General features: G+C 34.0%; 1 protein-coding gene and 1 pseudogene across 1 annotated transcript in view; one reads left to right on the forward strand and one right to left on the reverse strand.

Annotated features, from left to right (window-relative positions):
- SOX6 (SRY-box transcription factor 6) overlaps positions 1-27,560 on the reverse strand; it is a 678,732-nt gene that overhangs the window by 455,573 nt on the left and 195,599 nt on the right. The gene's annotated exons all lie outside the window — the stretch shown is intronic.
- LOC138383616 (tropomyosin alpha-3 chain-like) overlaps positions 13,699-27,560 on the forward strand; it is a 43,327-nt pseudogene continuing 29,465 nt past the window's right edge.

Raw genomic sequence — 27,560 nt, forward strand, 5'->3', positions numbered from 1 at the left:
GAATATGACCTATAAAAATGCAATCAACTCTCAATTATCAACAATGGATCATCCACTTGCCCCATGTAGTTATATTTTAGGTCATTGATATATCAGTCCTATAAATAACAGCTATCCTATTTAATTATTTTATTCTTGTTTTTCAAATTTTTGGTTTCTTGCTATGTGCTATTTAACCCATCCCCTAACCTCAAGAGACTTGAGGAAGGTCACTTTGCTTAACCAAGTTAACAATTTCATGCTGTCTATTCCCTACTTGGAGTGAGCATCAAATAATTGAGCAATATGAACAGGATGAGGAATGCTGAACTTGTGTAACAGTAATAGAATATTATGAAAAGGATAAAGTACAGTTTATGAGCTACTAACTGTCCCTTTCCAGAGTGCCTTGTGTGTGTGTGTTTGTGTGTGTGTGTATATGCTGTAGCTAATGTTGAATAGCAAGCTAAAATTTAACAGCTCCCAATGATCTCCAGAATAGTTCAAACTCCTTAATATGACACGAAGTCCTTTAGGATTTTAACCATTTGTGTCCTTGTAGTCTTAGGGCCTATTGCTTTCTCAAAAAAGTAATAATAGTTTTAATAATTTTTTTTTTTTTTGAGACAGGGTATCACTCTGTCACCCTGGGTAGAGTGCAGTGGCGTCAGCCTAGCACACTGCAACCTCAAACTCCTGGGCTCAAGTGATCCTGCCTCAGCCTCCCAAGTAGCTGGGACTACAGGTACATGCCACAATGCCTGGCTAATTTTTCTATTTTTAGTAGAGATGGGGAGGTCTCTTGTTCTTGCCCAGGCTGGTCTCGAACTCCTGAGCTCAAGCAATTCTCCTGCCTCCGCCTCCAGAGTGCTAGGATTACAGGCATGAGCCACCACGCCCTGCCAATAATTTTTTTTAATGCTTTCCATGTGCCAGGCACTACTGCCAAGCAATGTGCAAAGCAACATTATAAATATACATTATTGATTATATTTTAAAGTAGGAAAATGGTGAACATTTTACACAATATCATAAAGGTAATATAAGATGAAGTTAAGATTCAAACTCTGGTCTGACTGATTCCAAAATACATACTCTTAGTCATTAGATTTTAGTGCATCTTTCTTATACCCTCATTTCAGCCGTAATAAACCAAATCATAAGTCTTCACTTGCCGTGAACTTTGATGTCTTCATACTTTTATCATGTTTTTCCTATTTCTAGAGTGTCTTTTTTTATTCTTGTCCCCCTAGATTGATTCAAAATTCAAAAAAAAATAGTTACTAAAACTTATTGTGTGCCTGGCATTGTTCTAGGCACAAGAGACAGACTCGTGAGCAAGACAAAGATTCTGCCTATGGGGCTTACTTTTTCCTAATCTTCTATAAATACCTGACTCAGAGTCACTGCATTCATGAAAACTTCCATTACATCTGTTCTTAATTTCTTCTTCTGTTCTATCATAGCACTTTACAAGACCTTTATTATAAGACACCGTATTGTACTATGTACAATCATTATGTACCCCATCTCCCCCTCTAGCCTATAAAGTCTTTTGACATAAAAAACCCTTTCCTATTTAGATTTGTATCCTCAGTCCTTAACAGAATACCTACCTGGTTAACATACAAGCCCTCAATAAATGTTTTGTAAGTGAATAGAAAACTACACAAATATTTGTCTGAGATGCCATCTGTACAGTCCATATAAATTAAACATTAAAAATACCCGATTGAGAGAAAAAAAACATAATTTATAAAATCAGTCACAGAAAAAGTGATAGTCACAAATATTTAAAAATATGTTTATTTCTTACCTTGGTAATTTTTAGTGTTCAGGTTTATATTAGATGTTATATTAAATATTTGACAGTAACAATCTAACTCACATATTAAGCTGGTTAAATAAACCCTCTTCCATAAGCACATAACTATTATGCAGCCTCATAATCCAATATGTAAGATAAACAATAGTATTCACCACAATTGAAACTTGAAGTTATTATCAATTGAGAGCTCATCTGCATTGCCAATGAAATTGCAGGTATTATTTCTTCAGTGTTTTATTGCAATAGCAAAGAAAATAACTATTGATTAAAAATGAAGACACATGAATTCCAATAACTATGCAGGGTACAAACAATTTGCATATGTATATTTATTTCTATTAAATCACATGATTTTAAATGTAATCAAATTTAATTCCTTCTGAAGAGGGTTATGGTTTTAAGAAATGAAAAGTTAGCCTTAGAGCATATTTTATACTTGTTTTTAATTGCTAGTTCTATATATTTTACAAATTCCAAATTATCTTTAAATTGTTCTCGCATAATCATATACACATAAAACACCAACTTGCAGGCTAACAGCCAAAAGCATGAGATCTGCGTACAAGTTTCCCTTTAAGAATATGAACTATGTAATAATAAAATCTATTAGTTGTAAAATCATAGAATTTTAGACCTAGAAGAGCCAATGACTGCCAGCAAACCACTAGGAAGAAGCAATGAAGGATTCCCTATAGGTTTCAAAAGGAGAATGGCCCTGCCAACACCTTGATTTTGGATATCTAGCCTCCAGAACTATGAAACAAATAAATTTCTGTTGTTACAGCAGCCCCAGGAAACTAATACATCTACCAAAAATCTTTGAGCAAAACTATTTCAAGAAGCAGAAAAAAAATTTTCTTCTCCCTTTTTTGTGTCTTCTTTTAGTTTTCTTCCTCCACTCTCTTTACTCTCTTTCTTTCCTGATTGCTTTCTCTCTGTTTATAAACCACAATTATGTTCTCCCTATTCTAAAAAAAAGACCCTTTTTTCAGTGGTTTCTCTCCATTTAGGGACTGCTCCAAACATTTGCTTCCTTAGCTATGAAGCTTCTTTACAAGGTGTTCTATCCCTCTATCACAACTTCTTCATCATCATCCTCACAATGCGGTCCTCTACCAAGTAGTTCTGGTTTTAACAACAAGCTCCTATTGACAAATCCTCATTCTTCAAAAATTCTCAACAATATTCCATACTGTTATATCAGATCAACAGTGATTGCTACTGGTCATTCCCTTCTTACTGAAATTCTTTCCTCTTTTGACTTCCATGACATAAAAACTTTCCTATTTGTTTTTCTTTGACTACTTCTCTATTGTTCTTTCACTGCTCCTCTCTCCTTGCCCTTTACCATTCCCTCAAAGTTTCAGTCTTAGGTTGTTCTTTCTCTCCCTCCCTCACTCTTTCCTTCTTTCCTTCCTTCCCTCCTTCCTTCCTTCCTTCCTTCCCTCTCTCTCTCTCTCTCTGCCCCCTCCCCCAGCCTGTGGGGAGATACAATCTAATTCCATGGATGTAACTATCACTCCTTTGCAGTTAACTCCCAAATCCGTTTCTGTAGCCCAGAGTGCTCTTCTGAGTTCCCTAGTCATACTTCCACACAGTGTAATTTTTGTGATTAATAACATAATATCATATAGGCCTAATTTTAAATCCCAGCTCTGTCACCTACTAAATCTGCAACTTCAGGTAAAATACTTAATCTCTCTAAATCTTAGTTTCCCTACCTGTAAAACAGGATTAGTAATAATGCCTACTTCACTTGGTTGTTGGAAGGATTAAATGAGAAAATGTATACTGAGCAGCAAATAATTCTGTGCCTCTTGCAAAAGAAGTTTCCAGTAAATGTCACTCTGCTGTTATTTTAAGTATTTGACACGTCCACATATGCGTACAACTAGCATCTGAAATTCAGTATGTATGAAATCACCCCACCTTGCTCTGTTCTGAAACTACTGTCATGGGATCTTAGCCTTCTGCACAAACCAAGTATAAAATCTGGTCAAGAGTGTGGGCTCATTTAAGACCATAAGGGCCTTAGAAATTCTCTCCTAAACTATTTTAAAATATAAAATAGAATTAATCTTATTCTACCATTAGAATCATTTTATACATTTTCTCATATCCCCACCCACACCCCCACTAGACTGTAAGCTCCATGACAACAGGGACATTTTATATACCTTGTAGTACCCAAAAGAGAACTGTATATATTGCAAGTACTCAAAAAATATCTGTTTGTATGAAATTAAGATTGAAGCTCTCATAAGTACCAAGGTTCACAAGCTAGGTTTAAAGACCTGCTAGTTTAGTTTCTAAATCACCTTCTTTTGAAGAAGCCTCCTAATCTCATTCATAAAAATAGAGAATCAACAAATATTGGTTGAAATTTAGCACCCATAGCACTCTATCACAGAAACAAGAATAGCAACTAAAATTCATTGAAGGCTTACTATGTGCCAGGCACTGTTCTAAACATTTGATATGTTAAAATATTCATTCTTCCACCCGTAAACTATGTAATTTTGGTAAAATTATTTAGCCTGTCTGTGCTCAGTTTGCTCATCCATAAAACTGGAAAAATATATATATATTTTTATATATATAGTGATAGCTACCTCAAAGAGTTGCTTCTAGTTTCATATGAAACAATTTATGTAAAGTGATAAGTACAGTGGCTGGCAAATAGCATATGCTCAATAAATGTTAGCTGGTATTACTGACGTAAAAATATATGCATATGTAAGCATAGGAAAATCTAGTTTTTAGCTATAGTCATCAGTAAACAAAATTCGATAAGCCTGCAAAATGAATGAATTTGATTTATGAAATGAATCTACTGGCATAAAAGAAAAGTATTAAAGAGTGTAATAAGGAGAGAGAAATCAAACATAAGCCTTTTGGAAGTACGTGTGTGTGTGTGTGTGTGTACATATGTGTGCAAACATATATATGCAAAATAAACTGCAACTTGTTTATTTTTAAATAAAATTTAACATATATGTCAAGTTGCATTGAATCAAGTAAAAATTACATAGAGATAAGTGTAACATATTTTTCTATACATTAATTTGAAATTATAAGATATTTTTAAAAATTAAAATGACCAAAAATTGAGCCTAAGTAACATTTTTAAAAGAAAAAATTTCAAAATTGGGGGATATTTACCTCTTTTCATTTATTTTGCTGGACACACTGATTGCAGCATCCTGAGATGGAAGCATGTAAAATGTTTGCGGTTTCTTTCCTAGAAAGAGAACGGAACTAGGTATATGCATAATTGCACATATGAGTAGCTTATTTTAACCTGGTCAACAACTTTTTTATGGCTCCCTTATTTTGAAGAATATTAGAAATAGAGAAAAAATCTTCAATTCTTTCTTAGAATCCATATAAATGGTGTATCAAGGCTCTGAAGAGGATCTGATCTAATAGGGATCAGGATCTGGTCTAGCTCCTATCTCTGCTCTTTGGTACTAATCCTTCTGTGATACCAGTGACAAAAAGAAGAAGAAAAAGAAAGGTCAGATGGGCAGATTTCTCTTCCTTCCCTAGGACATAAAGGAAAAGTACACGATCAGGAAATCTTCACAACTTATATAGTCTATAGGTCCAGGAAGTGATACCCTCGCTTCCTCTTTACCTCCCAACTCCCTCTTCCATCTCCTACCCTTACAAAGCTACAGAAATAACTTTAGAATAACCTTCCCTTGACAAGAACAGTACAAAGAGGCATGTACTTGAATGGAAAGAAGCATGTTGTTATGTTCTCCCCGGTTTCCAGCCAAAAGAAGCCCACTTTTTTCATCAGTCTAACATAAGGGAAAGCTAAGATAGGGAAGTCTTAATCATGTTCCTCCTTGTCCATAATCTAAATCTGACAGTAGCCTCCAGTAGATTGATGGAGAGAATAAAATGAAATATCTAGCAGCTGAACGATCAGCATAAAAACTATGGGCAATATTAATGTTATTTATCAGAATAATTATGCTATCATTCCCATTTCTCCTACTTAAGTTAAAATTTAAAGGGAATGTAATATAGACATACAAAAACAGATAAACAGAGAGCCTTGATTACAGCCACTCCAAACACAATTCTTTTATTTAAGTTTAATTATATTTCTATCTTCTATTTTAACTAGGATTTCATGCATTAATTTTTTATAACAATAAATAGCCAATGTGTAATGGCATTTATCAACTGCCCACTAAAACAAATGAGTTGTATCAGGACTGACACAAATGATTGACCTGATTAAAGAAATGTATATAATGGCTAGTTTTAAAATAAAAATTACAGATAAATTAAGTTACTCTTTTAATTCCTGTAAAGAACACCACCTAGACTTTCCAATTAACACAAATGAATAATAAGTTACACAACTTACATGGCCAACAGCACCAAAAACTGGCTTTAACCTTTATCTCCAAAGGTAGAGCTACTTCCTTCCTAACAGAGTTCAGATCTTCAGATTTCTATTCCATAAATTTTGTTCACAAACTGTCTTTTCATGATATCATTCCTCATGTAAGAAATTGGATTTCCACAACTGAAATCTACAGCAGGGCAACAGAGTATACAGTTGTCTTTTCAAAGCAAGATTGTCCCAATAATTCCTATACCATGTAATTTCAGTTAAAGCTGCTAATCATAGACTATAATTAAGTTTAACATTCAAGACCTTGCTACACCTCTCTATAAAGTGTAAACACAATTTGGCATACAACTGGTATTTCTGAAGTGTCTGGATTCTCCTTCATTCATACAGTTGAACTACCCATTGCACACTTTTAGTTCCATACATAGGCACCAAGCATTGAAGGAAACAGGAAACGTTATGCTAACATGACTATAGTATTGATGAATACAAAAACATAACCCCAAGGCTAAGCTGCCAAATAAGTAGTGAATTAATTTCTGTAAAGTACTCCAATATTACAAAGGTGTGTTGAAAGGTGTCTGCTCATGTTTCAAATTAAACGCACTGCTGGTCAGCATTAGCACCTCAGCTTTGAACACCAGCCATTTGCCTATAACACTTCAGGGGCTAGGAAAAACGGATTTGCCGTTCACACTGGAATAATTAGAACATGTCAGGAAGAATTAATTTCCTCATTTTTCAAAAGGATACACAGAAATTACCATGTTATTATATGACAGGGTCCCTTGGAGAATTATATTAAATTTAATTTCTAGCGCAGCCCACACAACAAATTAAAGTCATAAATAAGATGGAAAGAAGCGGGACGCAGAGCATATGTTTATGGCAATGAGTGAAGCCAAGGGACCAGAAACAACTATCTTCATTTCATTTTATTTAAATCAGCCAGACACTGTGTATCTGAATGACAGCACTTGTTAATGGTGCTGAGATTATAGGCTCCTTAATTTTAGAAAACAGAAGCAGTCAGTCAGTGTCTAAAATAGTACATTTCCTACAATGCAAAAATTAGTATAAATTTACTTCCCTTTCAAGTCCATTTCTTTTTGCCCTGCAGCAAGTTTAACAAAGATAAACCTATTTTTAATAATTCTGTTTCTCTATTTGTCTTCTCTTTGGGCAATTTTCTTTGATCAAAAAAAAAAAAAAAAAATGAAAGTAAAACAGAAGAGTTACCAGGACAAGTGAAATTTGTAAACAGAGTGTCTATCCAGAATACAAGCTTCCTGCTCCATCCTGTAAATACATCTATCCATTCAGAGCTGAGAGATAAATATTTCCAAAGGAAATTTGTTTTTCATATTAAATGAAAAATGACTTTTTCATACTGCCTGTCAAATTGGAGTGAAACTGCTAAGGATATTTTTCTACCATTCTAAAAGCCCTGGACTTTTTAACTAGTCATTTAGCTCAAATATGTATGTAGAACAAAAGAGGTTCCAGGGCCCACTAATCATATAGCTACCACTCATGTCCAGAGACCTTCCTGCTGCCTTCCTTCTCTCCCTGCTTAAGAATCCTTTCCTTGGGTACCACCTCTTTCCCTTCCACCTCAGTTAGCCATGGGCACTCAAGAAAGGATTCTCACCTATGGCCATATCGTCTACTCTGAAATCAGCCCAAGCCCAGCATAAAAACATTAATAAAATTTTAATAAATGCATTATAAAATATTAATGATATTATTGATTCCTTCCTTTCTCTTTGTTCATATGTACACTCTTAATTGTTATAATATTTAAGTTATGGGTAAAATAACCAGACTGGAAGCAAGTATATATGACTCTTAATTTTTTCCTGTATACTATGAAAAAGACTCAAGTTGTCCTATAGAAATTGATGAAATCAGCACCCTCTCCAATATTTAAGACTGGCATCAATTTAGACCTACCTACCAGCAACCCAAATGCTTCAAGTACCAATTATCAAATCAATTTACACTGTGTTATTTACCATTCAGAATTTCTTAAAAATGTATAAATATATTGTCTTTTAACATGAAATATTCTCAGTGTATAGGAAATGGAAAAGAAAATTTAAGGAGTGTTTAGAAAACTATTTAAAACGACTAATGTAAAAACAATGAAAAAACTGCCACAAAAGAGAATCATTGGTAATGTTAGCTAAGATTGTTCTCCTTCCAGCATAGATTTAATCTTCACATAGTCACCTACAAATTCTAAATCATAAATGTTAAGATTACTCACAGCTCCAGAAACATGCTGGTATTTTATCATGCTTAATAACTGAAGATATTCTTAAGGTGAAAAAGGAGTTTGCACACTTTAAGAAATGACTGTCATGAAACTGAGCATTCCCTTGGGTGCAACAAACTTTAAATAATTTGTGAATCAATTAACTGGCGACTCTCTTCATAACACAGATTTCACACTCCCAGGTCACTGCATTATCAGCCTGATACGAATCATAACATTTTGGAGAAAAGTTCATAATTGAAATCATTAATTAATTTAACAGGACTTTTAGTTATGCATTGCATTAAACAGCTGTAAAGGAGCAGAGATTAATTAGTTGTTTCTCTGACAATTTTCACTGCTGCTAATACTTAGTGGAAAACTCTTCAACTTGTAAAGTACATCATGTTCTCTATAATCTCGTAGTGACCAATCCAAGCAATTTATAGTTAAAGGAACTATAATTTCTCTAAAACAAAGTCTGGAGCCTCTGAAGTGTTTCTCTGGAAGAAAAAAATTAAATAACAAATACTGTAAAGCCAGGCCTTCTCTTTATGTGAAAATGAATCCTGTATCTGGAATAAAGCCTGAAAAGTATATATCGTAAGCAGTATACAGAAATAAAGAAACCAAAGTTATAAAGTTATGCCCAGCTAACATTTTCCTGAAGCTATCAAGATATCTATCACATGTTTTGCAAATTCAGCTTTTTCTGTTAAAAATATAAGTTACTAAATATAAATAAATATTAGCACTCTGCCTTTATTTCTTAGAATTTGGAACCATTTGACTAACCTACAAATTGCTCTAGCAAATTAATTGGCTAGAAAAGTATAAGAAAATTCAAAAAGCAATTCAAAGAAAAGTGATTAGTAATTTTTGCAATACATCATTCCAAAGTCCTTTCATAATCATGTCACACTCTGTACTTCATCATTTCAACAGGTGACTAGCTCATCTGCTATAGTGAAGGCACTAAAAGATATATACATGGATATTCTAATAAAACAGGTATTTCCTTAGAAAAATACACATCTTATTAAAATTGATTAGTTGAAATTAAACATTTTCCAGGTTCATATCGGGAAATAATCAATTGTGCCACCAAAATCTCAAGTATATGTTTGTCCATTCCCTCCACCCCACATGCAGCAATCACATGAACTTCTTACAATTTGCAAAACCTACCAGGCGCTTTCAATGTCTGCGTGCTTTTACAAATAGTATACCCTCATCTTAGAATAGTCTCCTCCTCCTTCACATCTCCTCCAGGTAACCCTCTATTACTCCTATAAGCAGCTCAAATATTAACCTACTTAATGAAGCCTTCCCCCAATTCTTCCTGGCAAGTTTCAAATTTATATGTATTTTATTTCATTTGTATCTCTATTCTAAGACTAATATGTTATTATAATTTCTCTCCATTAGATTTTTAAGCTACTTAAAACTGGCTTTAGTACACTATTCACATTTAAATCTCAAACATGTCTACCTGAAACATATGAAGCCCTCAGTAAATATCTGTTGACTGAAAAAAAGAATGAATAAATGAACATGCACATATTTATTTCCACATTTCATTTCGATAATATTTATTTAGCACCTGTTATAAATCAACCACAGTGCTCGGTGCTTGACAAAATCTCCACAAATTTTTTAGGTTAAAAAAAAAAGCCTCTATATTTTTTTAAAACATTTGGCCTTAACTATATCTTTTGGTATTTTATTTAAAATTTAGTAATTATTACCTAATGAAATTTGAAGTGAGAGAGCAAGAAGTATAATAAGAACTGTGAAAAATATAAGTTATTTTAGGATATCATTTTTTTATCCAAGTCCCTTTGCCATCAAAAGATCCATTTCTTCAGAGTCAAATTAAATGAACATGTTAAAAATAGTTTATGCTGTGATTCTACCAAGACTCCCTTATCTACTTGGGCAGAAAATGAATCTTTGCCTTTTCTAAGATAACATGTTATAAATAACACTAATTACAGTATTAGTTCCTCCTTTAAATGCATTATTTTCCATAATTCACTCTGGAGGTAAGGCAAATCATTATGGTTCAGGTCTTATCCTTCACATTTTCTCACTTATATCTTCATATTTTATTTCTCATTTTAGCCCACTATAATGGCAAAGATAAGTTGGCATCTTCTTAAAGTGTTACCCTTTACATAAGAATCTGTGGCAATTTCATTCTTTTAATAGTGTTGTTTCCTAATTCCAAATAGTGTCTTTATCTAAATGCAATTATCACTTCACACAGTTCTTGAAAGAATTAAATGAGATAACATATGTAGGTACTCAATACATGTTAGTTCCCTTTCCTCCCTCTTACCCTGAAAACACACACAACCTATAAAATATGTCATAAAGCAAGTTGATATAGAATCATTCTCGCACTGTATGCACAATTGGCTTCCACTCTGCAAATATTTGATGAAACTATTTTATAAGAGGTTAAAGATAGCAAGAATTAAGTATATATATTTGTTAGCAATAGTTGAATGGACAAATTTTTAATAGTGGAAATAAGAATAACAAAAAACAGGATACAGTCCGCCCAAACGGATTATGGATTGCTGAAAATGTGCTTACTTTCTCTCAGCCAATTCCTTCTTGTGACCAAAGAGGCTGACCATGGTTAGATTTAAAGCCCAAAGTCATGGAACAAAACAAAGTTAACTTTCATATATAAATCGGACTTATAATTTTTGTTGCACTTGCCCCAATTTTTAATTTTTAAAAATTAATTTGTCACCTTAATAACTACTAAAACCTGAGGTGTTATAGGGAAGTGATACCTTGATTACATGATCCTAAGACCCAGAAGAATCCTGAGTCAAGAATAGAATCCATATCTCAAAATGTATAGGCTTGGATTCTACCTAATATTTACATTAAAATAATAAACAAGTTAACAAGAGAGTAGCATTAGACCTATTCCTTTAGACTCAATAAATCAGGGCAACTTTAACTTACATCATTAACCAACCCCAAATTCTTTCCTAACTAATAGTGATTACTATTCTCCGTCATCTCTCATCTTATATGAATATACACATGCTTTATTTCTTGTTCTACAACTCACTCTACCTACTAATACATCTAAAATTGCCCCATGATTTGTACATTTGTGTATTTGTCCAAAATGGCTGCAGCAATGTGTCTGTGAGTTTTTTTACATCCTTATTCATTACTAGTCTACCAGCAGAATTATTGGGGAACTTCCTCAACATATCTCAGTTATGCACCTATTACTAATCATGTTCTTACTGCACTGTACCATCACCCAAAGTACTCCTTACATTCCTCTGGCCCTCAAAGCATGTTTTGTAGTAGTACCTTTAATCCAAGTTCATCCTTTTCCTCCTTGTCTGAGTACCCTTGAGGAGGCTCGTTTTAGAATCCTGACCTTGAGTTCAATGAGGCTTAGATCTAGTACACCTGCCTGTTTTCAATTCTCTTCTTGGGTAGCATTACATGGCAACTACATATTGAACAAGTCCATCTCCTTGTATAAAAGTGTGCTTACAAATGTGTATTTATAGTGTGGCAGAAGTACCTGGGTCAATGCCAATTTTTAGTGTGAAATCTTTGGTTTTCTTTAATGATCAGACAATAATCATAGACAAATCTTACTCCTGAGAAGATACAAAGTAGACAGCAACATTTCAATATTTTCCAGAAATAGGACAATAGGTTTCTTTCTGAAAGTGTGCGTAAGGATATAGGAGAAAGAGACAGATCCAAGACACCAGAAAGGATGTTATTTTTTTCTAGATCATCCTTTTAACATCCTTTTAATGAGCAAAAACAAAGTCCATTTGATTCCTACTTAGAAGATTCAAGAATCACCTTTCTAGTAATAGAATGAAGGTTATAATGGAGATTATAAATATTGCATGTAAGAATGTACAATGAAAGAAGGGGCAGAGTAGATGACAAGGTAGAGGGGAGAGAAGAGGAAGAGAGGAGAGAAGAGGAGAGATAAAAAGAGGGGAAGAGAAAGAGACAGGGAAAGAAGGAAAGAGAGACAGACAGAAATCGTCTACTATTAAATTTAGGAATGTATTTTTATCATTGGGTAAATACCCAGTAGTGGGATTGCTGAATCAAATGGTAATTCTACTTTTAATTCTTTGAGATATCTCCATACTACTTTCCACAGAGGTTGCACTAGTCTGCCGTCCCACCAGCAGTGTATGAGTGTTCCTATCTCTCCGCATCCACACAAACATTTGTTGTTTTGGGACTTTTTGATAAAAGCCATTTTCACTGGAGTTAAGTGATATCTCCTTGTGATTTGATTTGCATTTCCCTGATGATTAGAGATGTTGAGCATTTTTTCCTGTTTGTTGGCCATTCATCTATCTTCTTTTGAAGAGTTTCTGTTCATGTCTTTTGCCCACTTTTTAATAGGATTGTTTGATTTTTATCTTTCTGACTTGCCTGAGTTTGCTATAGATTCTAGTTAGCAGTCCTTTAATGGATGTATAGCATGCAAATATTTTCTCCCATTCTGAAAGTTGTCTGTTCTCTCTAATAATTGTTTCCTTTGCTGTGCAGAAGCTTTTTAATTTGATCAGGTCCCATTAAAAAGACATCTGCACTCGAATGTTTATAGCAGCACAATTCACAATTCCAAAGATGTGTAAACAACCCAAGTGCCCATCAATACATGAGTGGATTAATAAAATGTGGTATATGTATACCATGGAGTACTACTCAGCCATTAAAAAAAAATGGTAAACTAATACCTCTTGTACTAACCTAGAGGGAACTGGAGACCATTTTTCTAAGTGAAGTATCACAAGAATGAAAAAACAAACACCACATGTACTCACCATTAAATTGGGACTAATCGATCAATATTTATGTGCACATATGGAAGTAATATTCATTAGGGATAGGGCAGGTGGGAATGAGGAGGAGGGAATGGGTAAATTCACACCTAACAGGTGCAGTGCATGCTGTCTGGGGGATGGGCATGCTTGTAGCTTTGACTTGGGCAGTACTAAGACAATTTATGGGACCAAAGCGTTTGTACCCCCATAATATTCTGAAATTGAAAAAATATATAAAATAAAATAAAGTTATATGATTAAAAAGAAAACTGTAGAAACTAAAAAAAAAAATAAACTTAGGAATGTGGCAGGGGTTGGGAAAGGAAAAAAAAAAGAAGTCATAAAAGCCAACTGTAACCATTATTTTCTTTTTAAAATATTTCCTATTTTACAGACAGGGATTGGAAAAATGAGGTAAGTGAATTACCTTCACAAATACCCATTCTTGTTTGACTTAATTAGTTTCATGGATCCGATAGCCCTTCAACTTCGTTAAGAATTTTGGTGGTCATATTTCTGCAAAATGATCCCAAACAATTTTTCCAATGTATTACACACATAAACAAGTTTTTCTTCAAAACCAGGCATGATGGTCATTTTTTCCTCTGTTTTCTCTTCAACAAACATAGTTATGACAGAAAACGAAAGGAAAATTCCACTCTTCATTCATGTTTGAGTTCTTCTGACTTGCTAAAACATACCGGCCTGTAATGTAAGATGTAATTCCACATATATGTATTTCTTTTTTCTTTAAAAAGAAGGCTTTTACGAGATTTAATTATTTAATATTTTTAAAAGAGTAGCAAGTTTTTCTAACCATGGCTCTGGAGGGGTTTTCTTTCTTTCTTTCTTTTTCTTTTACTTTCTTTTCTTTCTTTTTCTTTCTTTCCTTCTTTCCTTCCTTCCTTCCTTCTTTTTCCTTTGCATGGAGGAAATATTTTATCAAGAAGTTTAAATTTACATTTTTAAAAATGTGTGGCAACCATCATTAAATGTCTGTTTTTCCTTGCTTTGTAATAGATACATTCTGTTCACAAAAGCAGTTAATTTTTTAAGCCAAAATTAAGAAATTATAAGAATTGAGGAAAAGAACATGGTCATTGAGTAAACCAATCCTGAATATGAATTCTGGTTTTATCATTTACTGTGCTACTATTGGGAAAGTCTATATTGCCACTCAGCCTCAATTACAAAAATGGGTACAATAACATTTTCCATCTTACAAGGTAAATATAAGAATTAAATAAGAAAATTTTCTCTATCTCTCTCTCTCTATATATGTATATATTAAATTATATAGTTAAATTAAACATATATATTTGACACAATACATGGCATAATTAAGCACTTAATACATAGTGCTATTAATAGATTATATGCTATAAGTACAGTACAAAATTTATCTTCGTAATGATTTTATCAAACAGGCAATAGAATTGATGTTCTGCAGAGGAGACTCAGTTCTTTAAAAACAATGGTAGATCAAAGAACATGAAAATTTTTTTTAAAAGGTGTTTACTTTAATGCAATACTTTTCAAACTATGAGTTAAATGAGAGACAAAATGAATTTTTTTATTCAATCAGCATTAGTGCTGTACAAGATAGGCCTAGTGTACAAGAGGAAGGTGCACATAAGTGGTTGTGTTCACTTCAGTATGGTGGTTAGCTGTCAGCCAAAAAGAACAGGAACAGGAACAGAGCCAATCAAACTGTGTTAAGTAACCCAGGCATTGCATGGAAATCTCTACAGTTCTTGTTCCCTGGCAGTACCACTGGCAACAACACATAAGTAATTTGAGGGGTTTCCTATAGGGTGCTTATAAGTTTGATCTCAGTGCTGGCTTCTTGCCACTGCCACTTCTATCCACTGCAACCTATACATTGGATAACTCTGCTTATGAGTAACAGACTATGTACTTAGATGATGAAGAATCAGATTTTTCACTTGGTGGGCATGAAGTCAGTTGAATTTTCAGTTTGCCAAGTGTTTCTATTTTTTTTTTTTTCAAATGCTCCAGGTTAAGAAAAATAAGTGGTTTGTATTGCCAAGCACTTCTCCCCTACATTTGGAGCTATGTGTTTCCTTGGGAAACTAAATCCTTTCTATTTTGCCAATAACTCATCAAACTGTTTTCTCTACACCGACAACTTAAATCTTTAGATCCTTTTAAATATCACTCCTCTCATTGTTTTCCCTGCTACTCTCCTTTTTTTCATACTTTCCCCTGGGCAATAAAAAAAATGCAATTTGCTAGATTTGAAGTGAAAGAAGTAAATACAATTCAAAACTGCTGAGGTTAAAGATGATGTTTATTACATGTGACCAAATAACTTTTCCATCGTCTATGACTTTCTTATAGATACTCTTAAAGGACATAATGTAATTAAACAGTAATGAACTAGTATTCTTCATTTGGGTGAACTGTCCTATATTTAAGAATATTTAATTTTGAGTCAACCTCAGCTATTTCATATATACATATATCACCCTATCTCACATAAGACCTATGAAATAATATATTCCAAAACTGTTCTGATATTAGAAGATAAACTACTCTCAATGGTGCTACCATTTAAAACTAAAAAGCCAAAATTGTGGGGGTGGGGTGGTGGAGTAAGTAGAAGATATCCAATGAAAATATTTGGAATGTACTATGAGCCATGGTGAATGAACAGAAGTACTGGCTTTCTCCACCATTTGGCTCATCAGTGTAAAGTTATAAAATGCCCCTTCTTCACTCTCAAAATACATAAACCTCCAATTTGATGCCTGACATGTATAAGCAAACATACATCTTCATACCAGGGCCGGCAGGGTCATCCATTCCCTACTACTTCAGCCAGGATATCATACCCAGTTACTTTCTTTCCAAAGCTAGGGACATCAAGAAGTCCTCTTCAACTCCCAAGTTCCACCTGAAGGGCTTTTTTTTTTTTTTTTTATTTCCACTGCTGTGCACTGGTAGAGTGAAGTAGGAAAAGTTAAATCCCACTACCAAAAATTCATCAGAATAATGCTATGAAAGTTAGATTTCAAAATGAGATTTCATAACCATTTAACAGACAGCAGTTAGCTACTACAGCACCATCTATAGTATTATCCAGGCATATTATGGGGAAAATGAGTTTCAGTAAGTTGACCAAGGAATCAAATCACTATCTATAACATGGTTTCTATAAGAGTATCAATTCCAAACAACAAACTTTCAGAATGTTACCTATTCGTAAGTTGCTAACTGCACACAAACACACCCCTGTGCAAACTTCATAGAAATTTTTTTCTGAGTATATAAATAAATACTAAAAATCCAGGTAACTGTCAGCCTTGAAGTAGGTCATATGTTTTTAAAAAGAAGAAGTACAAATGAAAAAAGTAGCAAGAATTCAAAATGAAAGTTATAAATTACTTCATCATTTGCTATATATGAAGTCTGGGATTTTCAAATACAGTACCTGGAAGTATGACTGAACAAATGATTATTAGTGGCTACAGCACACTGTTGATATGCTGACAAGAGTGAAAACCATATTGCCGATATTATGTATTGTGGGTAATGGAAAAAACATAAACAGTTTCTAAACCTATTACCACTTTCTTCTGAGTATAAGTGATTCAGAGGCTGCCTTTAAAAACTATACAGATCAAAGCTGAGGACACTAGGAAAGTTAATACAATTACAAGTCAGTCCATTCTCATGCAAATTCAAAAGAAATAACTAAATGTACATTTAACCATCTGCACAACCCAATGCCTTATTTTCATATATAAGAAAAACTACATGGATGCATAAAAATATCATCTGAGCAAAGCTTTGAGCATGTATCATCAGAACGTCTCATAAAACCACCAAATGCACTGTATTGATGTGATGCCTAAATGATCTCCTAATAAAAGCTAATTTCAAATGATTAAGAAAAACTGGACTGCTATAGAATGGCAAACAATGTTCACAGACAAAGCCAGGATCCAAAGCAAAGACGGATGAGCATAAATTATGAAGGTGTTTTTAGAAAAGAACACATCGACTTTTCCGTAAAAATTACAACAGAATTCACCTGTTTAAGAAATTGGGGGGAGGGGACAAATATTAGACCTTCTCCTGAGACAGTATACGGCATAACTGAATATATAATTGATCTCCCATTTTTAATATAAATAAGGGATTGAGACTTACAGTATGAAGTCAGAGTGTTGCCTTTAACTGACTGCACCATGACATTCTCATTTATCTGATAAGCTGAAGACAACAGCTGAAGACTCTAGATGTTCATTCAGGACTTCCAAAAACCTTCCCCCAGAGCACATGTGTTAGTGGACAACACATAGTATATGCTCCTTACTCTTCAGCCACTCCTTCTGCCATCAGTAATCCCATTCTTTACCAGCACTCTGTCCTTCAGCCATCGAAGTATGCACCAAAACAAGAGTCCTGTTAACCATCTCTGTCAGTGTAGCTGGGAACAGAAGGCCCACTCATTCAGTTGCACCCGCTGGAGCAGTCCATCATTCTGGGTATTGTGCATCCTAATCAACTGTGAAGTCTCCATTGAAGAAGCGTGGTTAAGTGATATGTCCTTGTTTGTGACTGGGCAATAGTGTCAGTGTGTGTACACATTTGGTAAAGTTGGATATAGTTGTGGATATATTAATATATCTCTGCATAAGCACATATTCAAATACCTGAGAGCATAAGCACTGTATGGAACTAAGTTTATCAGTTTCCTCTTGAAGTATGTTACACAGACAAAAAGCTACAGTTAACATAGGGCCTTTTATAAAATAAATCATTGTCTTTGTATACAGAGACTTAATAGAACAACAGAGAAGGACTTTCACACATCAGTTGGGATAGAGGGAGGAAAACTGTGTTCTTTTCTTTGCACTCACAACAACAAATTAGAAAATAAACCTATATAGAAATATTATTTTAGGTTTTCTGAGGAAAGAAAAGTTAAGGAAGCTTAAGGCTTCATATCAAGAAAAACCAATAGCAAGTTTTCATATTTGACTATGTGTTTATCCACTAAGATTATGTAAGAATAAGAAGACCATTCTTATCAAGAAAGTTAAGTTCAAATGAAATGATTTTCAAGGATGATTCTGAAGAAGCCCCCAGCATTTGAAGTTTCCACCAGTAGTTCTAAGAAAACAATTTGTAGTGTTTTAAGTGAAATAAGGGTAAATGCCCTTTCACTGCAATGTGCTGCTATGGTCTGTATGACTTGAACTATACCAATGAGATTTCCTGGGATTTTTCTTTCCTTTAGAAAAGAAAATAAGAAGAAAAAATTTTACATAGTCATGAGGCACAGGGCAAGAAATGGACATATAAATAACTGTTAGCTCAGTGTAAAGGATCCCCGAAGAAAGGGAAGAAACCCAGGAGATGTGTACATCAAATAAAAATGGAGAATATGGCTATATTTCAACTCAAACCAATATTCCCTTTTCAGGAATCATCACCTCTGGCTCACTGCTGACAATCCATAGATAGCGTATAAGTGAGATGAGTTCACGAGCAAGATGAACAGGGATGCTCCACGGCAGGTAAATAAATTTGTTTCCACTGAGATAATTATTCTTACGGTGTGTCACTGCTCTCATGGCATAAACAGGACAGGTGATGACATATATAAAATGCAATTTTTATTCCCATACTCCTGGCATCGAGATATATAACTCATTCAGCTCTCATGATACTTTTTTGCTCTGAAGATATGACTGGGTTCTTATTATTGTTGTTGGTTTTGGTTTTTGCCTTTTTTAAAAATGCCATCATCAACTGTGGCAACTATTAAAAACTAGAGAGGAAATGAAACTGTCATTATTTTAGGCTACATAGTTCCATATAAGGACTATATATGTTATTATGTGAGATAGCTGGATATAGCTTTTTTATTTGGATTTTTTTAAGGTTAATATCACATAATCCCTGTGTATTACCTGTATCCTCAAATCAGTGTCCTCTCCCAAAACTCATGTCCTTTCAATCCTAACCTAGGCAAGAAATAAGGGAGCATGAGCCTTTGTACCAATAAATAATTTTTCCAACCATAATTCATTGGTACCTTATTCCAAAAGCATATGAATACTTAGAAGATGGTTAATCCTCATTAAAAACTAAGATTACATGACATAATTACATGTAAATAAGAAAAATGAATTAAACTCTTACCCTTTCCTATGTCGGGCACTAGTTTTGAATCATATATACAATTAGAGTTATATTGCTAAGCTAAAAATATTGGTAAAGATCTAAAAACGACAAACAGTGCCTTTTAAATTAATGTCTTATTAGTTGAGTGAAGTACACTGACAAAGAATAATTTATGCTTATTCAAACTGCACTCGACATCTTCAGGTGTTTCCAAATGAGCTCACAGAAGAGTGATTAAATGCATCTGATAACAAGCCACACATTGCTGAAATTACTTACCGCCTCATTTTATGATTAATTAAACATGTAGATTAAAGTTGCAAAAGAATTTAGATTAATGAGCAAGTTAAGTCTTGCTGATATAAGTGAATTGGGAATTGGATGCTCTGTGGAACTTTATAAACATGCATTTTATAATGAATAAGACAAGGCTACATGCAGAATCGTGGCCACCAGGGCCTTTTGACGATGCAGTCTTTTTTAACGTGGTTTGACAGCTTTCAAATAACATTCTTCTATAGGCTTTAAACTTTGTGCTTTGCTGTAAAACACAAGACTACATAACTCATGTACCAGGAGTGCGATTATTTTCGAGCTCTCCAAGGTAATGACCCCCTGTAGCAGCAGCTGTTCAGAAAAAATTACAAGCTCAATTGTTATTTTAATCAGAGATAGTTTAGTAGTTAAAAGCAGTTATGCAACTTGTAAAATTATATGACACCTCATCAGTAGCTTCTCTTCAACACTCCTTCTTCCAAAAGTAAAATCATCCCAAAAAAGTCACAGCTTTCCAGAGGACTTATTAGCAAAGCAGGGTGCTCAGTCATTCATAAAATATTCAAAGCCATTTATTAGTGTGGTTTCTGTGCTAGGAAAGGTAATGTTTAAATTTATGATGACTCTTATCAGCTCCAAGAGTGTGTCAAAATATCTGCTGGGGTTTGCTGAGTATCCAATTTTTCTCTTTTAAGATCAGCTTTACCTAATCCAAGTAGCTTAGACTGTGTCAAAAGCCAAGTTGGACTTTATGATTTTCCAGGGCTAGAGAAATTCAGGTTGTTCACAGAGATGTAGTGCATTCTCCTTTGCAAGGTATACAAAAGTGAAAAGAAATTGAGTCAAAGTAAATAAACTAGCTTATGGTTTAAAATCTATTCCATTTTTATTACTTAGCTTGTAGCACAATGCCATTTATTACTACCATAGTATAATGAAGACACTCCTATAAATTCTTTGAATAGATTCAATCTGCTATCTAAAACATGCCCCTAATTCTTTTCTACTTTTTTTCAGAACTTATGCATGATTTCTTGGCAAGAGGCAGATTTTTATAGTGTTAATTTTTTTCTTTTTAATTCATATTTTTTAGACTCTAAAGACTTAGAAAGAAAACTATGGAAATTTTTACATAAGGATCAAAAGGAGCTGCTCCATGACACAGGTGGCAAATTACCATCATTAACCCCACATATTATCATGCGGACATAATTGCCCATTTGAAGATTTATTTTAATGAAAATATAATATTGAGATATAAGTTTCTGACTACTGAAATCTCATAAAAGTTAAAATTAGCTTTATAAGTAGCCAAACCAAAATAGTCTCTATTAGATTTCTTTATTTCCTTTCAGTTTTACTGTCAGTGTCTTTCACCAAGTAATGTAAACCACATTTTATCACCACAAAAGACTATTTTAAATTTATAAGCCTTACCCCTTGTAGTTCAACTTGTATATAAGAGTAAGGATTTCCAGGTAGAAATATGAATTTAAATACTAATTTAAATTTAAATTGAATTTAAATACTTAAGGACCAAATTTTATATATATATATAAGTTTAAATTCCTCATTTCTACCCTTTGAAAGAAGAAATCTTACAACAAAGTGGTCATATCAGCCTGAAATAGACTAAGTTAAAGCTTAAAAATAATTTCTTTGCAATTGTAAAACATTCTTGGTATGCATCAGAAGGACACAGATTAATCAGACAGCTCAAGAAGTCATCAAATTTTAAGGAGCAGGATCTTTTCACTCCACCCATTGCCACATTATTTATAGGCCCCCAAAATTATGAGGTGTGTCCTGGGGTTACTAACAATTTCATAGAAATTATATCACTCCTATAAAATTTTAATATAAGAAGATACATTATTTTTTTTTTTTTTTTTTTTTTGAGACAGAGTCTCACTCTGTTGCCCAGGCTAGAGTGAGTGCCGTGGCGTCAGCCTAGCTCACAGCAACCTCAAACTCCTGAGCTCAAGCGATCCTCCTGTCTCAGCCTCCCGAGAAGCTGGGACTACAGGCATGCGCCACCATGCCCGGCTAATTTTTTCTATATATATTTTTAGCTGTCCATATAATTTCTTTCTATTTTTGGTAGAGGTGGGGTCTCGCTCTTGCTCAGGCTGGTCTCGAACTCCTGAGCTCAAACGATCCGCCCACCTCGGCCTCCCAGAGTGCTAGGATTACAGGCATGAGCCACCACGCCCGGCCAAGAAGATACATTATTTCCCTATAAAAGTAATTTTTGTAAAATAACTTTTAAGTCCTAAGTACTGAATATACTTAGATGTTACATGTATTTATTAGTAACATGTTTTAATTTTTCTGATAAATGCTTTATATAGTTTACCTGTGTACAGTACATAAATTTACTAGTTATTTAATGTTAAGAATTATATGTTTACCTGAAATACCAAAATAGGTACTTCACCTGAAATTCTGAATAAATAGGAAATTAAAAATACCCCAGATCAGCCATAATGTGATATAAAAATTCTTAAACATTATTTTCACTAAATCCAGACTGCAATTTATTATAACACTTATTTTTATTTCATAACACATAGTCCCGTAACTTATGAACCTTGCATTTCTTAGGGGAAATTAATATTTTCTCTCTCATCTATACATTGAAAAAAAGTATTAAAATGCTCACCAGAGACTAAAATGAAATAACTAAACTCATTTTAGTGGTAGGTTTAGTCCACTTTAGTGATTGGGCTAAGGTTTACCAAGGCGAACTAAAAATGTATTAATATTTGCAGTACTGCCAAATGCTGAATTACTAACATTGTCAGTTCCTCAGTTTCCATTCACTTCCCATACAGGAGTTTTGTGAGATTCATCCAAACTTGTCTTGCAACATGTTTACAAGCATCCTGGAGGCAAGATGTCTTGAACTAAAACTAAGATGACTCTCAACCAAGGAAAGTGTCATTAAGGCCAGACTAAAGTCTATAGTGAAGGGAGAATATGAAGCCAGGTGCCACCTCATGCCAGATCCCTGCCAGTTCAGCAAATCATGCCAAATCCTTGCCAAGTCAAGTTGAGATACCAAGCAGATGACTAAAGGTAGTTCTTCATTTGGCAGGATCAGCAGCACTATGTACAATACCTATGATTTTTGTGTAGTCAATGCAAGTATGTAAGAACCAAAAACAGTGGTGAAAAGTAGCTCCAAAATTATTATAGTTTATCATTTTATTCTATTGACTGTGCAAATTCCTTACTTCTCTTAACCAAATATGGTTAACTAACTAAAGGAGTCCTGAATTTTTCCCTCAGTGGAGAAATAAAATATGTCTCTGTTTTCTAGATTAGTTATTCTAGAACCACCTTTAAAGTTCCCATGTACCCAAAATAGTTTTGTGGGTAAGTGTATATTAACAGCAGTCTTTTATAAACTAATTAGGGATTTAAAGTTTAATTATTTTTAGAAATCAAAGGTTTTTAAACTTTATGCCTTATATCATTTCCATGATGGGAGGGTAAAATCAAAATTTATTTTATTCGTAGAATAAATAATCTAAATGAATACAAATGTGCTCAAGAGTTGGGATAATTTAGGATTTCTGATACTTGTCTTTTCAATCTTTCATTCAATGGATATGTCCCCTATACATAGAAATATTCCTGAAAAATGTTAAACTGTAGCAGTAAAATGGTTTAATTTGTTTGTAAAGTTTAGCCAATAATCCTAATAGTTTTAAACACAAGTTAAACCTAGGACATAGGAGAAAGTTAGGTATATATTATCTAGACCTTAGTATTGGATCACAAAAAATGCAATGTAATCCTAATTTACTATGGAAATAGAAAAAAATAAGAATATCAGTTACATTCATATATATTATACCTAGGTTCTTATACAAAGTGATAAGAGATCACAAAGTCCTTCTTGAACCATTTTCTTTTCCCCATCAGAAGATAAAAAATGTCTAAAAAAGAGAAATTAATAGTTATTGGGCCTACTGTCTAGCAGAAATAGAATAAATGTTCTGTATTCATCATAGAATCTTCCCAACAACCACACCCATTTTACAGATGAGGGAACTAAGATTCAGATAGACTAAGTAATTTGTCCAGAGTCACGTCAAGTGGCAGAAATGAAAGCAAAGCCCTAATGTACCCAACTCCAAGGTCCACTTACTTCTTTTGCTATACTATGCTTACTGAAGGCCTGGTCTATGTTTGTGTTTGAGCTGTTCTCTACTATCTAGAATCCTTTTCTGTTTCTTAGTTAAACCATCCACACTACTTTTTTCCAAGGTTCACCCACTCCAAAAAGTATGTTATGTTCTCTTAGCACTTTGTTTAAAACCCCTATTGCAACAGTTCAAGTTACACTGATTCACACGATACACACTTATGTAATGTTACCAATGTTAACACTTGTATTATAGAATTGTGCTGAAAGTATCACAAAATTGTTTCACTGACACACTATAATATTTCTCTCCCATCCTCCATTCTCTTCTCTATCCCTCTACACTCTCTCACTTTCACAGGAACTTGATGATCATTATCATTATCATTATATATTACCCACCTTAACGAACCACCTTTTGCTTTCATGCCCTCTGGCTTCCCAAAATCTTACTTCCTCTCTGCTTTCATTTTGCTCAAATGTTTTCACACTCCTAAACCATTTCTCTTTCCTTCCCAATAAAAAATTCTATTCCCGAAAATTTCATAAAAACTGTAAGACACTCTTGATTTTTTCACTTATGCAGCAAATACCTAAGCACTTACTATATGCTGGAAACTAGAGATAGGTAGACCGGATAGATCTTATTCATCTAAGAACTTATAATCTGTCACAAGAGACAATAAATCAAAATTTGTAACATGTATTTATAAATGTCATGATAAAAGTATGCAAAAGAAAGCAATATAGGTACAAAGAATAAAGAATCAGAAATCATTTGGGGAAGAAGTAGTCCAGGAAGGCTTCATATAAGAGGTGATATATAAAATGAAGCTTCATTGATGAACAAGAAGCAGGCAAAGAAATAGCCATAGTAACCATCTTTTATTGAATATACTCATAACATGTATTCAATGTGAAACACTCTTAACATAATGCATGCTTTATATCCAATATATAATATTCCTCACATATGTGAAGATTTCTGCTTCTGACTAACAGGGACCAGATTTACCCTGCTGGATTAAACAACTCAAAAACTGAACAAAAGGCCGGGCGCGGTGGCTCACGCCTGTAATCCTAGCACTCTGGGAGGCCGAGGCGGGTGGATCGCTGGAGGTCAGGAGTTCGAGACCAGCCTGAGCAAGAGCGAGACCCCGTCTCTACTAAAAATAGAAAGAAATTATATGGACAACTAAAATATATATATACAAAAAATTAGCCGGGCATGGTGGCGCATGCCTGTAGTCCCAGCTACTCGGGAGGCTGAGGCAGTAGGATCACTTAAGCCCAGGAGTTTGAGGTTGCTGTGAGCTAGGCTGACGCCACGGCACTCACTCTAGCCCGGGCAACAGAGTGAGACTCTGTCTCAAAAAAAAAAAAAAAAAAAACTGAACAAAATATGTGAAAACAACAGTTTTCAGACATTGAACATCAGGCAGCAAAGAAAAATGATTCCTGAGAAAGGAACAACAAATATGGTCATCCCTACAGTTATCCCAACTTATTACGTGGAGAAACAAATTATTGATTGCTATGCACAAAGGTAGAGCCTACTGGTTTCAGTGAGTTAAGAAAATGGAGTTGGGAGTCTAGGGACGCTAAGGTGTCCATAGTTTATAGATCAGAGCAACAAAGGAAAGAGACCTGCACATACAGTTCCAGAGATCTGCAGAGTATCCCTCACAAAAATTTACTAAATTACTGATTACTACACATGTATGAAGAAATTAACCAAAGTTAGGGAAAGATACACCTAAAAAGAGCAGAAGGAACAATACTCAGAGCTTATCCAATGGGAGAAATAGGTCATTTTCCCATCACCAAAAGTGTAAAACTTCATAATACAAGGGACACTGATCAGAGTACTCAGAATGGTATGGCCTCAGTAGCCAAGAGAATTAACCTTACAGTAAAGACCATACTGGTTCCAACTGATACAGCTTAAAAGCAAGCATTGAAAGGATCAAACTGTTTTCACCTTAAGTACACACCAGAAAAATTTCCAGAAATATTTATAGAAATACAGAAATTCTGAGCACTCAACAAGGTAAAATTTACAATTTCTGGCCTCCAATAAAAAATTACCAGCCATACAAAGAAAATATAACTCATAATGAGGAGAAAAATCAATTGAAACTAATCCAGAAATGACCCAGATGATAAAACTAGTAGACAAGGATATTAAAACAGTTATTATAGTTGCATTTCATTTGTTCATGGAGCTAAAAGAAAGATTGAATATATTAAGCGGAGAAATGGAATATATAAAAAAAGACTCAAATTTAACTTGTAGAGCTAAAAATATAAAATCTGAGATGAAAAATACACTGGGTAGAATTAAAAGCAGATTAGATACTGCAGGACAAAAATAAGTGAACTTGACATTTCAACAGAAACAATCCAAAATGAAACAGAGTGTGGGGAAAAAAAGATGAAAAAAGTGAAGAAAGAATCTGTGAGCTGTAGAAAATTCAAGCTGCTTAATATATATTTATAACTGTAGTCTCCAAACGAGGTGCATTAACAAAAAAAATTAAAGAAGTAATGGCTGAAAATTTTCCAGATATGATGAAAACCATAAACTCACAGATCCAAGCATCTCAAAGGACCTCAACTCAAGAAACATTAAGAAAACTACACTGAGGCACATGATAAATTTCTTAAAGCCAGTAATACAGAGAAAAAAGCAGCCAGAGGAAAATAACACATTACATATAGAGGAACACATATTATAATCACAGGAGACTGCTTTTCAAAAACAATGCAAGCCAAAAGACAATGAATCAATCAATATCTTGAAAGTATTGAGCAAAATAAAAGTCCACCTAAAATGCTATACCTAGTGAAATAAAGATTTTTTTTATTTCAGCTTATCATGGGGGTACAAAAGTTCAGGCTATATATATTGCCCACGTCCATCCCTCTGAGTCAGAGCTTCAAGCGTGTCCATGATGAGTGCATTGCGCATTGTCTGGGGAATGGACACGCTTGAATGTTCTGACTTGGGGGAGGGATGGGGGAATGGGGGTGGGGGGAGGAGGTGGGGGTATAGCTACATGATGAGTGCGATGCACACTGTCTGGGGAATGGACACGCTTGATATAAAGATTTTTCAGAAATGCAAAAGCTAAAGAAAATCTCACCAGCTCAATAGCAGACATATCCTACAAGAAATGCTAAAGAAGTCCCTCACACAAAAGGTAATGTTATCAAATGGAAATCTAAATCCACACAATAGAATAAAGCACACCGGAAGTGGTAAATATGTGGATAAATATTTTTTATTTTTTAAATCTCTATAAAAGACTGGAAATCAAGCAGGTGAGGGGGGGAGGAGGGGATGGGCAAATTAACACTTAGTGGGTACAAAGCACACTATCTGGGGGATGGGCACACATATAACTTTGACACAAATGGTATAAAAGCAATTTATGTAACCAAAACTTTTGTACCCCTGTAATATTCTGAAATTTTAAAATAATATTAATTAATTAAATTTAAATGTGAACTCATCACATTAAAAAATAAATAAATAAAATAAAGTGTCAGTAGTGATACTCCATGCATCATTCCTGATATTAAAAAAAGATTATTGACTATTCAAAGCAAAAATTATAATTTAGAGTTTTATACATAAAAGTAATATATATGATATAACTAAATATTATAAAGATATTAAA

Source organism: Eulemur rufifrons, chromosome 6, assembly GCF_041146395.1.
Source record: "Eulemur rufifrons isolate Redbay chromosome 6, OSU_ERuf_1, whole genome shotgun sequence".
Lineage (NCBI taxonomy): Eukaryota > Metazoa > Chordata > Mammalia > Primates > Lemuridae > Eulemur > Eulemur rufifrons.